This window comes from Dermacentor andersoni, chromosome 9 (assembly GCF_023375885.2).
Source record: "Dermacentor andersoni chromosome 9, qqDerAnde1_hic_scaffold, whole genome shotgun sequence".
NCBI lineage: Eukaryota > Metazoa > Arthropoda > Arachnida > Ixodida > Ixodidae > Dermacentor > Dermacentor andersoni.
The window spans coordinates 52,689,047-52,703,832 of NC_092822.1; the positions used below are offsets into that span (position 1 = coordinate 52,689,047).

Sequence of the window (14,786 nt, forward strand, 5' to 3'; positions counted from 1 at the left end):
CCATTGGGCTTGGACTGTTTTTGCACATCACCAGGATCGGCCCACATGATGTGTTTATTTCTGTTGACGGACGCCAAAAAACTACGTAAGGTTAGTCATATATGGGCAGCTTTCACTGTAAAAGGCAGCAAACGGTTAACCGCCGAATAGATTGATTTGTCGGCGCTTTGGGAATGTGTGTGAGGAGTGATGGCGTGGGCGGGGAGGTGGGGGTATGCTGGTTAAATTCGGGGGGGGGGGGGGGGGGGGCGTACGTGCCTGGGAACAGCGCATACTGAGAAACAGTAAAAAATTACCACCACAGGCAAGGACGAAAGGCCCGACAGGTCTGTAGGATCGACACAGGAATGCTCCCAAAGCGTGTGATAATATTAGTGCGTCAACAAGGGCTTGGGAGATAAGGAAAATCATAACACGTTCGCATGTCACTTCGTACAAGTCATACGCTTGCCCTCAAACCCGTACTGTCGCCTTTCTGTGTCCTTTCTCTTTCCCCACGCGTCGCTGTAGACTGGAAAGGCTTTCCCTCTAATAAGCATATCTTCTTTGAAGCTATACGAGCTCATTACTCGTCTTGGTATGGTCAACCTGTCGTCTTTTGTACACCCACCCCTTATGTACTAACGCCACAGTGGGTGTCTTTAAGGTAATAAAGTGAAAGTGAAGCATGGCCGGCCGTGTGCAATACTTTTCGTACTGATTTTCTTGGTTAAAAATTGCGGTGAACAAAGTAAAGAGGAGATCGCCAGAACCTTCTCTATATTTGTAGTTTTTGTGAATGTTGTTTCTTTTAAATACGTATATTAACAATGCCTATCAACGAGAATTTAAGAGGAAGCTTTAGCTCGGACCCAATTAACTCCGATGCCGCGTATTTAAATACATGTAAACGCGGCTATTCTGAGGTATCCACTACGCCGATTTTAATTAAGTTTGTGGCATTCGAGATAGAAAGTTACATTCTAGTGACTGTTGGAAGCGGAATTTTTATTTAGAACGTGAATTTCTTCAAAGGAATTTTCAGAAATCGGTGAGCTTGAACAAAATAGAAGCACCAAGTCTGCAAATTTGTTGCTCTGCACCAAGAACAGATTTCGCAGTTCGGCAAACTGCATCCCTTAGAGCATCCAAACCGGACAAATTTGATGTGTTAATTTATATCTCACGTGAATTTGTTACATTGTTTACAAATGATTCGCAAAAGTCTTACTCACATATTAGTGCTCTAGTTGAGAGCCATGTATAATAGAGTAATTTTGTCCGCTTTATGTGTACTATTACATGCAGTGTACAGAATTGTGATATCGTTTTTCATTGCTCAGTTACAGAGTCGTAGACATGACAGTTTCATTTTCTTAACAGTTGCGACTTTCGACAACACTTATAAAAAAAATTGACGACTTAAATAAAAAATTCGCTACCCATAGTCACTAGAGTTTATCTTTTTCTTTTAAATGCAACAAACCTAATCAAATTTGGTGCAGCGGTTGCCGAGAAAAGCGATTAGTCCTGTCCCATGTATTTATATATAGGAGCCCACGATTTAAAGCTTTCATTTAATTCACGAGATGAGTTAGTCACGTGATTTCCGAGCATCTCTCTCTGCCATTATAAAGAGTGTCTGTTTAGCTGCACCAAATTTTTTAAAATTGCCTCTTTTAAATAGCACATTTCTAACGCTTCATCTAAATTACTCGCTGAGGCGGCCATTATTTGTACGTGGAATCAAAATACTTAATAGAACAACGAACACAAGTGCGCTAATTATTTTTAAATTAGTTACTTTGCTGCGCATATGTGAATATAGTAATCGTAGTTTGTGAGCTTGCAAGGCATACTGACTTGGAACAAATTTTCAAGACTTCGCCAGTTTCGAGATATTAATTTTTGAAGTGTCCTGCAAAATGCATTGACGTTGCCGTTACTTATGTGCTTCAATGCATGAAACAGCGCGTTCTTAAAATAATAAGTGGAATAACAGTGCATATTTTACGAGAAGTTTGACGGCCCATATCTCCAAACCTGTGCCATCCTCAAAAATAGTTTCACTTTCAGATTCAAGTTTATTATTCTTTCGAGATACATAGTTGGTTGTTAATAGTATGCATGCGAGGGTCACAAAGCCAAACGACTTCAGTGGGATCCTCGGTTAACAAGATGATTGGTACAAAATGATTAATTAATACAGCAGTGTAAAATTATGCAATATATAAGTAAATAAAAAGTGAACGAAGTAGTGAAAAGGAATATATTCAATTTTTATACAAGGGGTCATACATGAAAAATTAAAAAAAGATCGCACATTACCAAGCTGAATTGTTATAACCTATTTAATAAATGAATTAAGTACACACTTTATATACAAAGTAAATTAATCAGGGCAACTAGTTACACGAATGAAATTTTTAAGTTCATATTTCAATGAATGGAAAGGTGATGATGATTTGAGACCATTGGGGTAAGTCATTCCACAGTTCAATCGATGAGAAAGAGAGTCATTTTGCCATAATTCTGTTGCATTTAGGTAATAGAAAGTTGTGATTATGGGCAAACCTAGTGCTATTGGTACTTGTGAGCAACCTAGAGTCTATTAATTGAAACGCGAGCTGTTTGTTAAGTAATTTCTATAGAGTGGTAAGTAAATGAAATTTAAACAAGCCAGATATAGGAAGAATGAAGTTAGCCTGAAGGAGCGGAGCAGCATTAGAGTAAATATAGCTGTTGGTAATAATGCGAATGGCCTGGTTCTGAATGGGCTGTATGGACGTCATAGAATGTGCTGTATTGACGAAAGGTGTCAGTTATATGTATTTCCCCACGTAGTAATGCCATATGAAAAGTGACTATGTATGAAGGCAAAGTATAAAGACAATAAGGCGTGAACAGAAAAGAATGGATTTTAATGAGAGCTCTTATACCAAAAGCAGTTTGTTTGCCTCACATGAGCAATATGATTCTTAAACATCAAGCTAGGGTCTAATTTTATGCCAAGGAAGGTTACACAGTCGGCCGCTGGAATTAAATGGTGGCCTATGGATACTTGCGGTAGATAAGGGAGAACTTTTTGAGATGATTTAAAAATAATGGACTTAGTTTTAAACGGGTTCAAAATTAGGTTGTTTAAAGAATAAAATTGTATAACATTGGTCAATTCGTTCTTCATTTTAGTGATTAGCGTTGTTAACGATTTGCGTGACATGGAAATGGTGGTATCATCAGCGTAAAGGACAACGTTAGGAAAAATAATGCAATCAGGTAAATCATTAATGTAGATACAAAACAATAAAGGCCCAGGTATTGAGCCCAGCGGTACCCCTTGATTAATGACCTTAACATTTGCGTAAACTCCACCAATGCAGACTGATTGTTCGCGATCAAGTAATTTTTTTAAGTTATATATATATAGGTGGACCAGTGATAGCCAATGATTCTAGTTTAGTAAATAAAATATTATGATTAACGCTGTCAAAGGCTTTAGTAAAATCAAGAAATACACAACCGACAAAGTCGCCGTTGTCGATGGAAGAACTTAAGAAATCAATTAATGATAGTAAAGCTAAGTTGGTTGAACTACCTGCACGAAAACCAATTTGGCAAGGCTTTAGTAACTTAAATTTGTCTAGGTACCTGTTAATACGTTTCAGAAATGATTTTTCAATAATTTTGCTAATTGAGGACAGAATAGAGATAGGGCGATAGTTTAGGACCTCTGTAATATCACCTTTTTTATGCACCGGAATTAACTTGGCCTTCTTAAGTGAGCGCGGAAAGGTACCACATTTAAATATGAGAACAATTATGTTGCTTAATACTTCCGCAATATATGAGGCCAGGAGCTTTAAGTGATAAGCAGAAATATTACCTCGCCCGACGCTATAGAGTTCTTTTTAGATTCAGGATTGTAGAACACACTTCATAAGGGGTGACAGGAAAGAGAAAAAAATGTGTGGTTACAACATGTAAGAGGATACGGTGAAGCTACAGGCCTATTATTGTTTATCTCACAGAAGCAGTTTTTTTAGAAGGTTATTCAATAGATTACTATATTTTTTATGCCGAAGTCATAGACCCACATTGGATGGCTGTTTTTTTTTATTTTCCTATATAGATTATCTTTCTTTCGCACGCTAGTTAACAAACCTTTTGTTAACCAGGGACTGTGCGGAAATTTAAATATTTTCTTGCATTTGACCGTTTTAGTGTTTGCATACACAGCTTTAAGAAACAAGGAGCAGAAATTATCTAGTGCTCTTTCAGGATCACGCAAATTCCCTATGGAAGCCCAGTCAGTATCATGAATTGTATTTATAAAGTCGGCCTGATTTAACCTAGAAGTAAAGTGGCACGTGTTTTAGTTAGGTACTCTTGCGGTGAAAGTTACAAGTACGGGAAGGTGGTCAGTGATAAGTACATCAATGACGCCTGTGCGTGGCATTGGTGTACATTGATAACACCCGTATCCCGCGCATTGGGAGCTCGTTAAAGATATCCTGGTGAATTAAAAAAAATCGGTGCCTATAAAAAAGCAAAAAAGAAAAATATGTGAACATCGAGTATATTTCTGTGAGGGATTTTGTTTGTTTAAAACAAGACGATTGTAACCTAAAGGGGACCGTTGCTTGTGTTAATCGTTTGTAAATGTTACCACAAAAAATCCTTAACGTGGGGTTGCGAGAAAACAAAACCCCCGATATATAAACTAACGATGTTAACCGCAAAAATGCAATAAATAACCGTACGTATATGCGAGGTAGGTGCTAAACTATTCAACAACCGAAGCTGCTCAATCAATGTCTTATATTCATGACTGAAATATTCCTGAGAATGAGAGGATTGTTGTGCGCAAACGAAATTCTTTAAATAGTTCGTTCACAGCGTGCTTATTTTAGACTAAACCAATTCTCAGACTATTAAAAAGATCAAAACAATCTTAGCGCTCACAACCTGAAATCGATGTAATTTTACTGGCGCCGCTCTTTACGGACATGGTAGCGACTAAAGGGGCTTTAGTATCGGTGCCTGTGATATGTCATTACAGGCCCTAACGGCGTGTTAGAGCTTTTAAGGGCGCCAGAAATTTCGGCGCACCAACGAGGAATTCCAAGCGTAATGCTAAACATTGCCATCGTTGACAGTGATTTACCCTTCGGACGGAACTGCCATTTTTGTTCGTAAGGTTTACGAACGTTGCGTCAAGTTTTACGAAAAGTAGGTTCAGTTCGCGATAAAGTGCAGATGGGTGGGGCGGCGCCTTTACAATAAATAAATAAATAAATAAATAAATAAATAAATAAATAAATAAATAAATAAAAAATGCGGCAAAGGCGAGTCAACAGCGGTTGACATCGAAGAAAGAGAAGGCTTCCGGGGCGCTTTAGTGTACCACGTGGTTTGCTGCTCCATGTTTCTCCATATTTCTCCATGTTTGATATTCGGGAGGAAAGAGAGGCAAAATACCTTGTCTTTCTTTCTTCGATGTCGACCGCTGTTGAGCCGCTCTAACTTAACCTACGCCACGCTAGCCTGCTTTAGTAACATCTTACTCTTACATATAGCCGTTTACTTAATTTTTGCATTTTCTTTACTTCCTTCTTTAGTGGCTATGGTGTTGGGCTGCTAAGCACGAGGTCGCGGGATCGAATAGCGGCCACGACGCGTTCGCATTTCGACGGGGGGCGAAACGCGAAAACACCCGCGTACGTGTACGATTTAGGACCACGTTAAAGAACTCCAGGTAGTCCCGATTATCCCGGAGTTCCCTAACTACGGCTTGCCTCATAATCAGATCGGGGTCCTGGCACGTAAAACCGCATAATTTAACTTTACTTTCTTTTCTTTTTAAATCTGCACTATCTTCGGGATTGGCCCACACGTTTTCGTTGAGTAAAGCCACGCTTCCGGTTCTGGTTATCGGCAGGCGCCGTTTTAACGAGCTCGTCCGGATTTCACTTCGGCCCCGCCCCCTTTTTATTTTTCGCTAATTAGGCACTATCACTGTTGCGTACATAGCTCTACGCGAACTTAGTGCGTCTTTTTCGCTGCAAGCTTAGTTTTGGCGCCTTATTCTTTGCCCTGCGTGCACTAGGCGGGCTCAACTTGAATACCATTATTAACTAATAAAAGGTCATTATACTCTTAAATAGGTCAATATTCTTGGTTACATACCAGATATTGATAAATATATTATCTTTAATAGCTACTTTGTATTACTATTACTTAGGTGTAAATAAAATAAAGCCTCTAAATCTTCTTTAGATACTTCATTCTTTATTTTACTAATAATTATTTTAACCTAAAAAGGTCTAATTTTAGAGGCAGAAGTGGTTAAATACCCGGATCCCACGTGCCGCAAGTCGATCTGAAGTCGCCAAAGAAAACCTTGTCGCAAATACACACACACACACACACACACACACACACACACACATATATATATATATATATATATATATATATATGTATATATATGTATATATATATATATGTGTGTGTGTGTGTGTGTGTGTGTGTGTGTGTGTGTGTGTGTGTGTGTGTGTGTGTGTGTGTGTGTGTAATAAAAAAGGAAAGAAAGAAAACGTACAATAACCAAATTCTAGTAGTATCTGTGTCGCCTCTTTGTTGCGGCACTAGTCAGCGCTGCTATATACTAGGGGTGTGCTTGTTCTTGCCGCGAACAAGTTCCTGGAGCAACTGAAAACGGCAAGAGCATAGTCGCTAAAAAAATCACCGTGATAGAAAAATTGTGTTGCTGGTCAGTGTAAAGGCATGCCATCCTTAATAAAGTTCCTATGTATTTCATAAAAGGTGTGTGTTCGGGGCGCAAGCTTTAATAAATTTTCACTGCCTCCCTTGTGAACCTTCCCCCTTTCCCTTCGAATATCTTGGTGAATATCTTCTTCGCATTGCATTACAATGTGCTGAATCCTTCGCGGACTTTTGCTGCAGCACACACACGATAAGAAAGGAAAATATTCTGTCAAAGAGTAATCATTGAGTTATACCAGCCTTATTTATTTCAACAGGTCAGTTAATTATTCTCACTTGAGCAGGTTCCTCCCACTGACTCGGTGACAGCCCAAGCAGCACAGACAAACTCCTCGCACGAGAACGTAGTGCAGCTACCCTTCACCTCTGAAAGAGAGTCGAGCTTGCGGGAATACGCTCAACGCTTAATGAATTTGCTCGGCTAATATAAATGCTAGACTAATTGGAAAACAAAAGCTAGTTGGGTCAAGCTAAAATACTAGGTATGGCTGAACGGGGATATTAAGGTGACCCACTATGTTTCACTAGAAGTTCAGGTTTCACCCTGAAGCCAGTGACACAAAGAGAAAATTCATGCACGCGAAGACCATTGGCGTCAAGCAAATAAGCGAACCTAGTTGCCTGGCGTATTCTACGTTCATACCACAGTCGCACGCGTGCCTACGGGTGAATAAGTTTTGTTGTCATCTATGCAAATTGCGTTCGAATCGCACGGCGTGCATGTAACCTTGTAATTCTTATGTTGTCACCGGCTACAGCATACCAAGGTATCGCATCTGCCTTCAATTGCTTCGTTATGCACAGCGACGACTTCTTTACGATGACAAAGGCACTCAGCGCAGAGCGTTCGATAACATTCGACAATCGGACTTGTCGATAGTCGCCATAGCCGTTACGTAAGCCGGTGGCATGAACGGCTGCGACGTATCTTCGGCGCACTTCCTTCAGGAAGCGTACGACGAGTGTGGAGAGCTGCTCCGCTGCGTTCCAAGGCGACTCGCTATCCGCCACGCGGCCGGAAGAAAAAAAAAAGAAAAAAGAAACAAGAACGCAACCACGCGTACGTGACGTGCGAGGTAGCGGAAGAAAGGCACGTGCGTGTTGGGGCTTCGACGTTGAAAAGTGCGCCGGCGCTCTCTGCCTGGCTCTATTAACAACGCACGCGTGTGCGGCGTGTTTTTTCTCCCCTTTTAGTTTCGCGCCAAGCGAGTGCACATCACGCTCGAAGCCTCGTCGATGTCAAGATCGAGCCCGTCGCGCGCCGGCATTGTCCTGCGCAATTGAGTCTATATATTGGCCAGCGCCCAATCCAGCCGCGGCGTCGGCAAAAAAGACAGACGGCCTTTTTCGTCGTCCACGCACGGTGACTGGTGCGACCAGGGACGACGTTTCCCGAGAGCCCGTCGAAGCGACAACGAACGTCGGCGACGGGTCTTGGATACGAGGATGGCGAGCTCTCGATCGACGACGCCGTAGCGCCCAGACTGGCGTCCGACTCGAATGCCGCTCTGTAGCTGACTGCGTTTTAGACTGCGTTACGACGGGTGCTGGCGCTGGTGTATGGCCAGGCACCTGAGAGAACGCCGGGTGCGGCAAAATCGCGGTTTCGGCGCTGGCAGTGGTCGGTACACGGATGCACGGTGAGCGATAACGATGCTGACGAGGTTTCTTCGTTTCCATTGTGTGGTAGTGTTCATACTTCGGCATGTTTTTACTCTGTGCGTAAGCGCAAACCACGCGAGAAAAGCGTGGACCGGACGAGCGCTCGTCCTGTGCGTGTCACACAAGGATGCGTGTCGTATACGGACACGTGCGATAACGACGTGGGCACGTTGTGTGTACGATGTCACACGATCTCGCAAGAAAGCAGTGGAGAGGATGAGCGTTCGTCCTGTCATGTATATTCTCGTGTGACTTGTGCTGATGTCCGCGCTCGGTTATCGCAGTAAAAATCGATTACTTAACACCAAGAAGTATTAGTCAGATACACATCTCTTTAAGAAAACCTTTATCTACTACGTATGCGACCCCAAGCTATTGTAACCTGTTTCTTTTACTGCTTACAGTTTTTGTTCAAGAGTGCATGCCTGCAAAATATTCGTGCTCAGCGTCTGTAATTGCTTGCTACTCTGCAACACTTCATATATGGGAGGCGACCTGCGTGCCCTGATTGTGACGTCATCTGTAGGAAGGACGACGCTCTCATTAAACATCGCGTTATGGAAGAAAAAAATGATCGCAAGAGCAAGGTTTATCTTTATGGGCTCTCAGGAACGCATATATATGTTTCTAAACGCGTGAAGGTTATAAATATTGATGCATATGCATAATGTTCGCGAATCGTTGGTTATATAACGCGATATTTATTTTATTTTATTTATTTAATACATACTGCGGACACGAAGTCCATGCAGGGTGGATAATACAATATTAGGGCACAAGAAGTAAAACAATGTCAATACAATAAAACGCTGCAGCAATACGGCAATAATGCTGATACAGAAAGTAAACAATCGTGACACAAGTTTCGTAAAGGCAAGTCATCCCAGTCATTAATGGTGCGTGGAAATAAAGACTATTTAAATAGGTTGGTTCGGGCAAAATAGGGTGTTAGTGCATTTTGGTGATGTTGGCGAGTATATCTCGCTATTAGTGAACTTACTGAGAAACATACTGAGTAACTGAGAAAGTCAAGCCGTAATTTTTTCGACACGATTCAATTTGGCCGGAAATTATCAATTTGCATAATAGCGAAGCCGTTTAAAGCCAGAACTGAAGCCTCACCAGCTGTGGTCAGAGTTGCAGTCCGTGCACTGACGAACAGCAACTCTGACAACTCGCAGAAAAGAAAAAAGGAAAATGATGCAAAATCTAATATATGCTTGACTATACCTGTATCTATGTTTCGTCTTACTTCACTTTCTTATGCCTTTGTAGTTGCGATTCCATTTTACGGAAATTTACGGATTCTTTTTTGTGTTACGAACAAATTTTGATTCTGCAGCCTTAAGAAAGAGACTTCGATGAATTAATGAACTCGATCCTAGTGCTTAAACTTTAATTGGATGTTGATCTTACGAAGGGTTGTCATCAAAACAATCGAGAACAATTCATTAAATGACAGTGGAAATAATATTTCGTGTCTACAACACTTCGCAACAATAGATAGATTTAGCCGGGGGATCAGGTAGAGTGATTGGAAGCATATAGCTCCTGCTGTTACATTTCGCTTACATGTGGGATATTGCCCAGAAGGCGACGGTCCAAGTAGAGTGCCTATAGAGAAATCGCAGAACTCTCTAATGTGTTAAATTTTACACATAGTTCTCGCCTCTTCTGGGAATAGAGCGGATAATTGATAACAGTACGTCTGGCCTGTCCTCGGGGGGCCTGGTTCAGCGTAAGCACATGCTGATTTCGTGCCTTATTTTTATGTAGGAAGTTGTTGGTGAAGGCTACACTTTGCCGAAACCGATGAAGCAATGTTTCTACGTCTTTCGTTAAGTTACCGGAAAGTCTCAATTATAGTTTAGAGAGCGAGAAAGGACAGGAAAGACAGGGAGGTCAACCAGACGAGCGCCCGGTTTGCTACCCTACACTAGGGGTGGGGGGATATAGTTTAGGGTACACTGCGTAAAGAATATCTCTCTTCGCTTCACCGTCGAATTGTGTTGCCATTGACCCTTCCAGGGAGAATTTCCTCACGACATTTCTGATGTCATGGTGTAGATAAGAAGGAATAATAGACCTGCTTTGCCTTTTCGTCTGTCCGGTCGTTCCCCGATAATTTACCTAATGCCACTGGACAACCACACTGAAATGCAACATCAGGTACACGAAATTTGAACATTAATTTCACTCCATGATGTTTTGCCATGGACGTAGCTTGGAAGCACTACATGTCGCCTACTTCAAGTCCGTGAAAAGCACCAATTTCTCGGGCGTGTCCCTTTCGGAGATGAACCTCGTTGCTTCTGGTATGGCACATAACTCTCTGGATGGTGTTAATCGAGATATGTTACAGGACTCCGGCGACAATATCCCCCCTCCCCCCCCCCCATTACACATACAGACCCGCTCTTTCAATTAAAGCTGAAAAACACCAATAATGTACCCAAACCACGAACGCATATCGAAAACACGGTATACAACACCACATTCTACCAGCTCGAGTGTTCTTACAAATAAAACAAAACACCCATTTTTTTCTTTATTTTTTTCCATGACCCACATGTTGGTAGTAGTAAGCACACATTATCGTCGATTTATGTGCCGGTATAGCGGAATAATTCTATTTCAATGCCATTCCATTTCGCGGTTTTTTCATTGGTCCGGAAGGCGCTCCGCCCTCTTTACCACCGGGATTGACCGGCCGTTAGGGATGCACAAGAAATAAATAAAATAGAGCGAAATGAATCGTTACTATACATTGTCCCCGATTACTTGTCTAGTGCGCCTCGAGTTGCCAAGTTTGCGGTCCGGGTAAGTACTATGACACCATGTTTTAATGCGATTAGCATTCTTACCCTACTTCACCCACTTTGTTGCATTTCTGCCCTTTCTTACACCACAATTGTCGCTCCCCAATTACGAGTGGACTGCCGGCTATATCGCGAAGTGATTGCTAAGATCGCGTCATTCTTACGACTATTCTGTTCTTCAAGAGCCGTATTTCCTCCGCTGTGTGCCAACGGGCCGCTATTGTAGGAGCCAGAATGAAAATAGGTCACTAATCAGGCGTCATTAGCTACGTCCAGCTCCGTGGGACACAAAAGAAATGCGGACAGCCGGCACCACACCGATGATGCGCCGTTATAGAGGGAGCTCAGCCATTATGGTATTCGCTAACAAGGCGAACCAGACAACGCCCCCGGCGATTCGACGTCATCAGCGCGACACGCCAATTGTCGTTGAGAAAGCAGCGGGCCGCAGTTATCATTGGTCCCCGGGAACGAAAGATATATTGGCGAAGTTTTCGATGTACGTGCTGCTATTATGAACTATGGGCAAATATCGATGGAATGGCAAATAAAAGGCATAACTTCGAAAAGGAGTAGAGGTGGGCGAACACAACATTTTCCGCATATGAATCGAACACAAATACTAAGTATCGAATATCGAATCGAACATTCGAGTATAGACGCGTGCATTTACAACAGGAATACTGATTTAGGTATAATTATATGTGCCATTACTGTACTGACTAGTGCAAAACAGACAGATAACTATCAGGTAAAAAGAATCAGTTTTAAACATAAGGTCACTGGTAGCCGGCAAAAAACTAACAAAGAAACCACTGCAAGAATAGCTCCTTAACTTTATAGCCTGGTTGCAAACAAACTTTCCAAACACTCTAAATAAATGGTAACCAAAAAAAGATAATAAATAGTGTGTATGTGGGGTGGGGGGGGGGAGCAAGTAGCTGCTGAACGTCTTGTGGTCCGTAGACAAATACAAAGAGACCTGTTACAAGGAAAACATCATGGTTCTAGCGTGCAGGATAAAACTTGTTCCTGACTAGAGTGCCAAAAACACCAAACGACAGTGTACAAGCAAAAATAACACGTCATGTAGGCCTTGCGCCAGAAAAGTGAAATCATAATTTGCATTACCCATTTTATTTCGGCACTTCTTTTAAAACATTTGTTTTTGTTTCACTTCTGATAATTTGTGATATTTTGTTAAGTATACAGAAAAAGAAAGTAGGGACATATTAGCAGTCCGTTGTTGCGAAGCATCTCGTTAGTTTCCAATATTCGAGAATACAGAACGCTTTCTTTTGAATACGAACACGAATCTTCGATTCGTATTCGGAACTTCGAATGTTGGCCCACCGTTTTAGGACAGAGATCATGAGAAAGCAGTTCCATTCTCCACATACATTGAAATGAATGCTGCCTTCAGCATCTAACCGGGATATTTCGATAAACCATCGTAACAAACCAATCGGCATTAAGAACTTACTTGGAAACCACTTACGTCACTGAATTGTCTTTAGTTCTGACCAGGCTTGTCCAAGTGCAAGAAGTGAAGGTGGGCCCCTCGTACAGTGCATAGAACAGATAACCGGTGGCCTATTATGCTACGAGTATTTAAATAAAAAAAAGAACAACGGGAGCACGGGGGACGGAAGCGCATTCGAGCACTGCAGAGGATGACGTGGTATTTGTGATGGGATCAGGAAATTCGAAAAGAGATTAGGTGGCTATTTTTTTCGGTGTACGCGGGACAAACGTAACTCATTGATTTTTGGACTCCGCGGAGATAAAGCTACAACCAATCGACCAGACAATCGTATGGTTTGCTACCTTATACGTGGCGAGAAAGATATTAAAAGAAATGTAGGGGTCTGCGAATATTCCAAACGTTCAAATAACGAATTCGATTCGAGGACGGAATGAAATAGTCACTGCTTGTAAATACGAATATTTTCCGAATATCCTTTTTTTTTCAATATTTCGAGTAGTTGAGTGTGCGCAATGAAGCATAAACTGTAGCAAAAGTGCATTGATATTTCCTCCCGGCTGCCACCGTACACACAAAACACGGGGTATTGGGAAGACGCTCCGTCACTCAGGAAGCCAGACTTTTGCAGCTAGATCACTATCACTAGCACTCGCCAACGAGTGCTTAGTGTGCGAATAAAGTTCTTATTGGTGTCTAGTGCTTTATTTACGCTTTTAATGAGTGGCACTTAATAGCGTGCACTATAATGATATCAACTTGCTAAACTTGTGAATATTCTATAATATGAAGATTGTTTTACCTCTGTGGCGAAAATGGTTGCTCATTATTTTAGAACCATTCAGAAAGTACTCAACATTCGATTCGATTCGCTTCTGGCACAATTCGATTCGGTATCAAATTTCGCTATCCGCAAACCCCTACAAAAACGTAAAGGGTTGAGGGCTCACGCTGGTTGCGTGCAAGTGCGGAAGTGCGCATGGTTACAGACAGTCACTAAGTGAGATAACAGTTCTTGTGTACACGGCGCAACGAACCGTTTGCTTTTGTATAGGCTGCGTCGCAGGAACACGGTCTTCATTCCATAGGAGCCTACGTAAAGTCCATAGGATTCCACCTGCCCACCCCGCGCTTACGTTCTTATTGATGCGAAAGCATCACATGACCCACTGAAAGAAAAAGACGGCGTCTGTAGCAGCGAAACGGTACCTAAATTCCCATTGGCTACAACGCCACGTCACGTGCTCCCCTCGACGGAGCAGAGCGGGCGAAAGGGGACACTTGCCAAGGCTAAAACCCCTTAAGCTTCGTAAAGTAGTGCCACGCTTTGAAGAATGCCGCCTCCTCCTCGCGCGCTCTGGCCGAGGCCACCGCCGCGTCGCTATTGGCCTAATAGCATCACGTGGGCCCTCGCGCCTTGCTTCAGCGCCATTTTTGCTCGAGAAGCGTCTACAGAGTGGCGAGGAGCGCAGGTTGGCGCCGTTGCTACGCTCGAGCAGTGTAGGTCGCGCCACGGTCGAGGAGGGAGCGTGAAAGAGAGGAGAAGCGAGGAGGAGTGAAGGGGAAGAGGAGAGTGTGGCTACTTCACGAAGTTTAAGGGGCTTTAGCCAAGGCCGGCGTGACGAAAGCGCTGACGTCAAAATCACCGCGGCTCAACCGGGAGCGCCCCCGCTAGATTATATGGCAGTCGGGCAAGGTAGCATGACGTCACGGATCGAAGTGCACCGGCCTTGTCCTATCTAGGAGGCGTTCGCCAAGCGTGTCAACGCGCTCGCTTGTCCGCGAGGAGCTCATAACTCGAAGGATCGCTCTGTGGCGTTCAAATGGACATTAATGCTTTAGCATTCACAACTCATAAGGGCTTAGGTGTCATCGAATATTTATTTTTGGCCTGCTGTCTTCTAATCTACTTATTCATGTTTGTCTGCGACCATTCACTACACAGTATAGAGCCTCGCCGATACATTATTCAAGTGATCCGGCAAGAAAAACTTAAGCAAGCAATCAATCAAGCCGAGAAAGCTTTCTGGTGTGTTATAGACGACATCGGCGTCATA

At 42.6% G+C, this 14,786-nt stretch overlaps 1 protein-coding gene across 1 annotated transcript in view; it reads left to right on the forward strand.

Moving 5' to 3' along the window:
- Positions 1-7,864: 7,864 nt before the first annotated feature.
- The window catches only part of LOC126528045 (calcium and integrin-binding protein 1-like), a 48,191-nt gene continuing 41,269 nt past the window's right edge, over positions 7,865-14,786 (forward strand). Inside the window, exon 1 of the mRNA XM_050175902.3 lies at positions 7,865-8,405. The gene's annotated coding sequence lies outside the window, so the exon portion shown is untranslated. The remainder of the gene's footprint in view (positions 8,406-14,786) is intronic.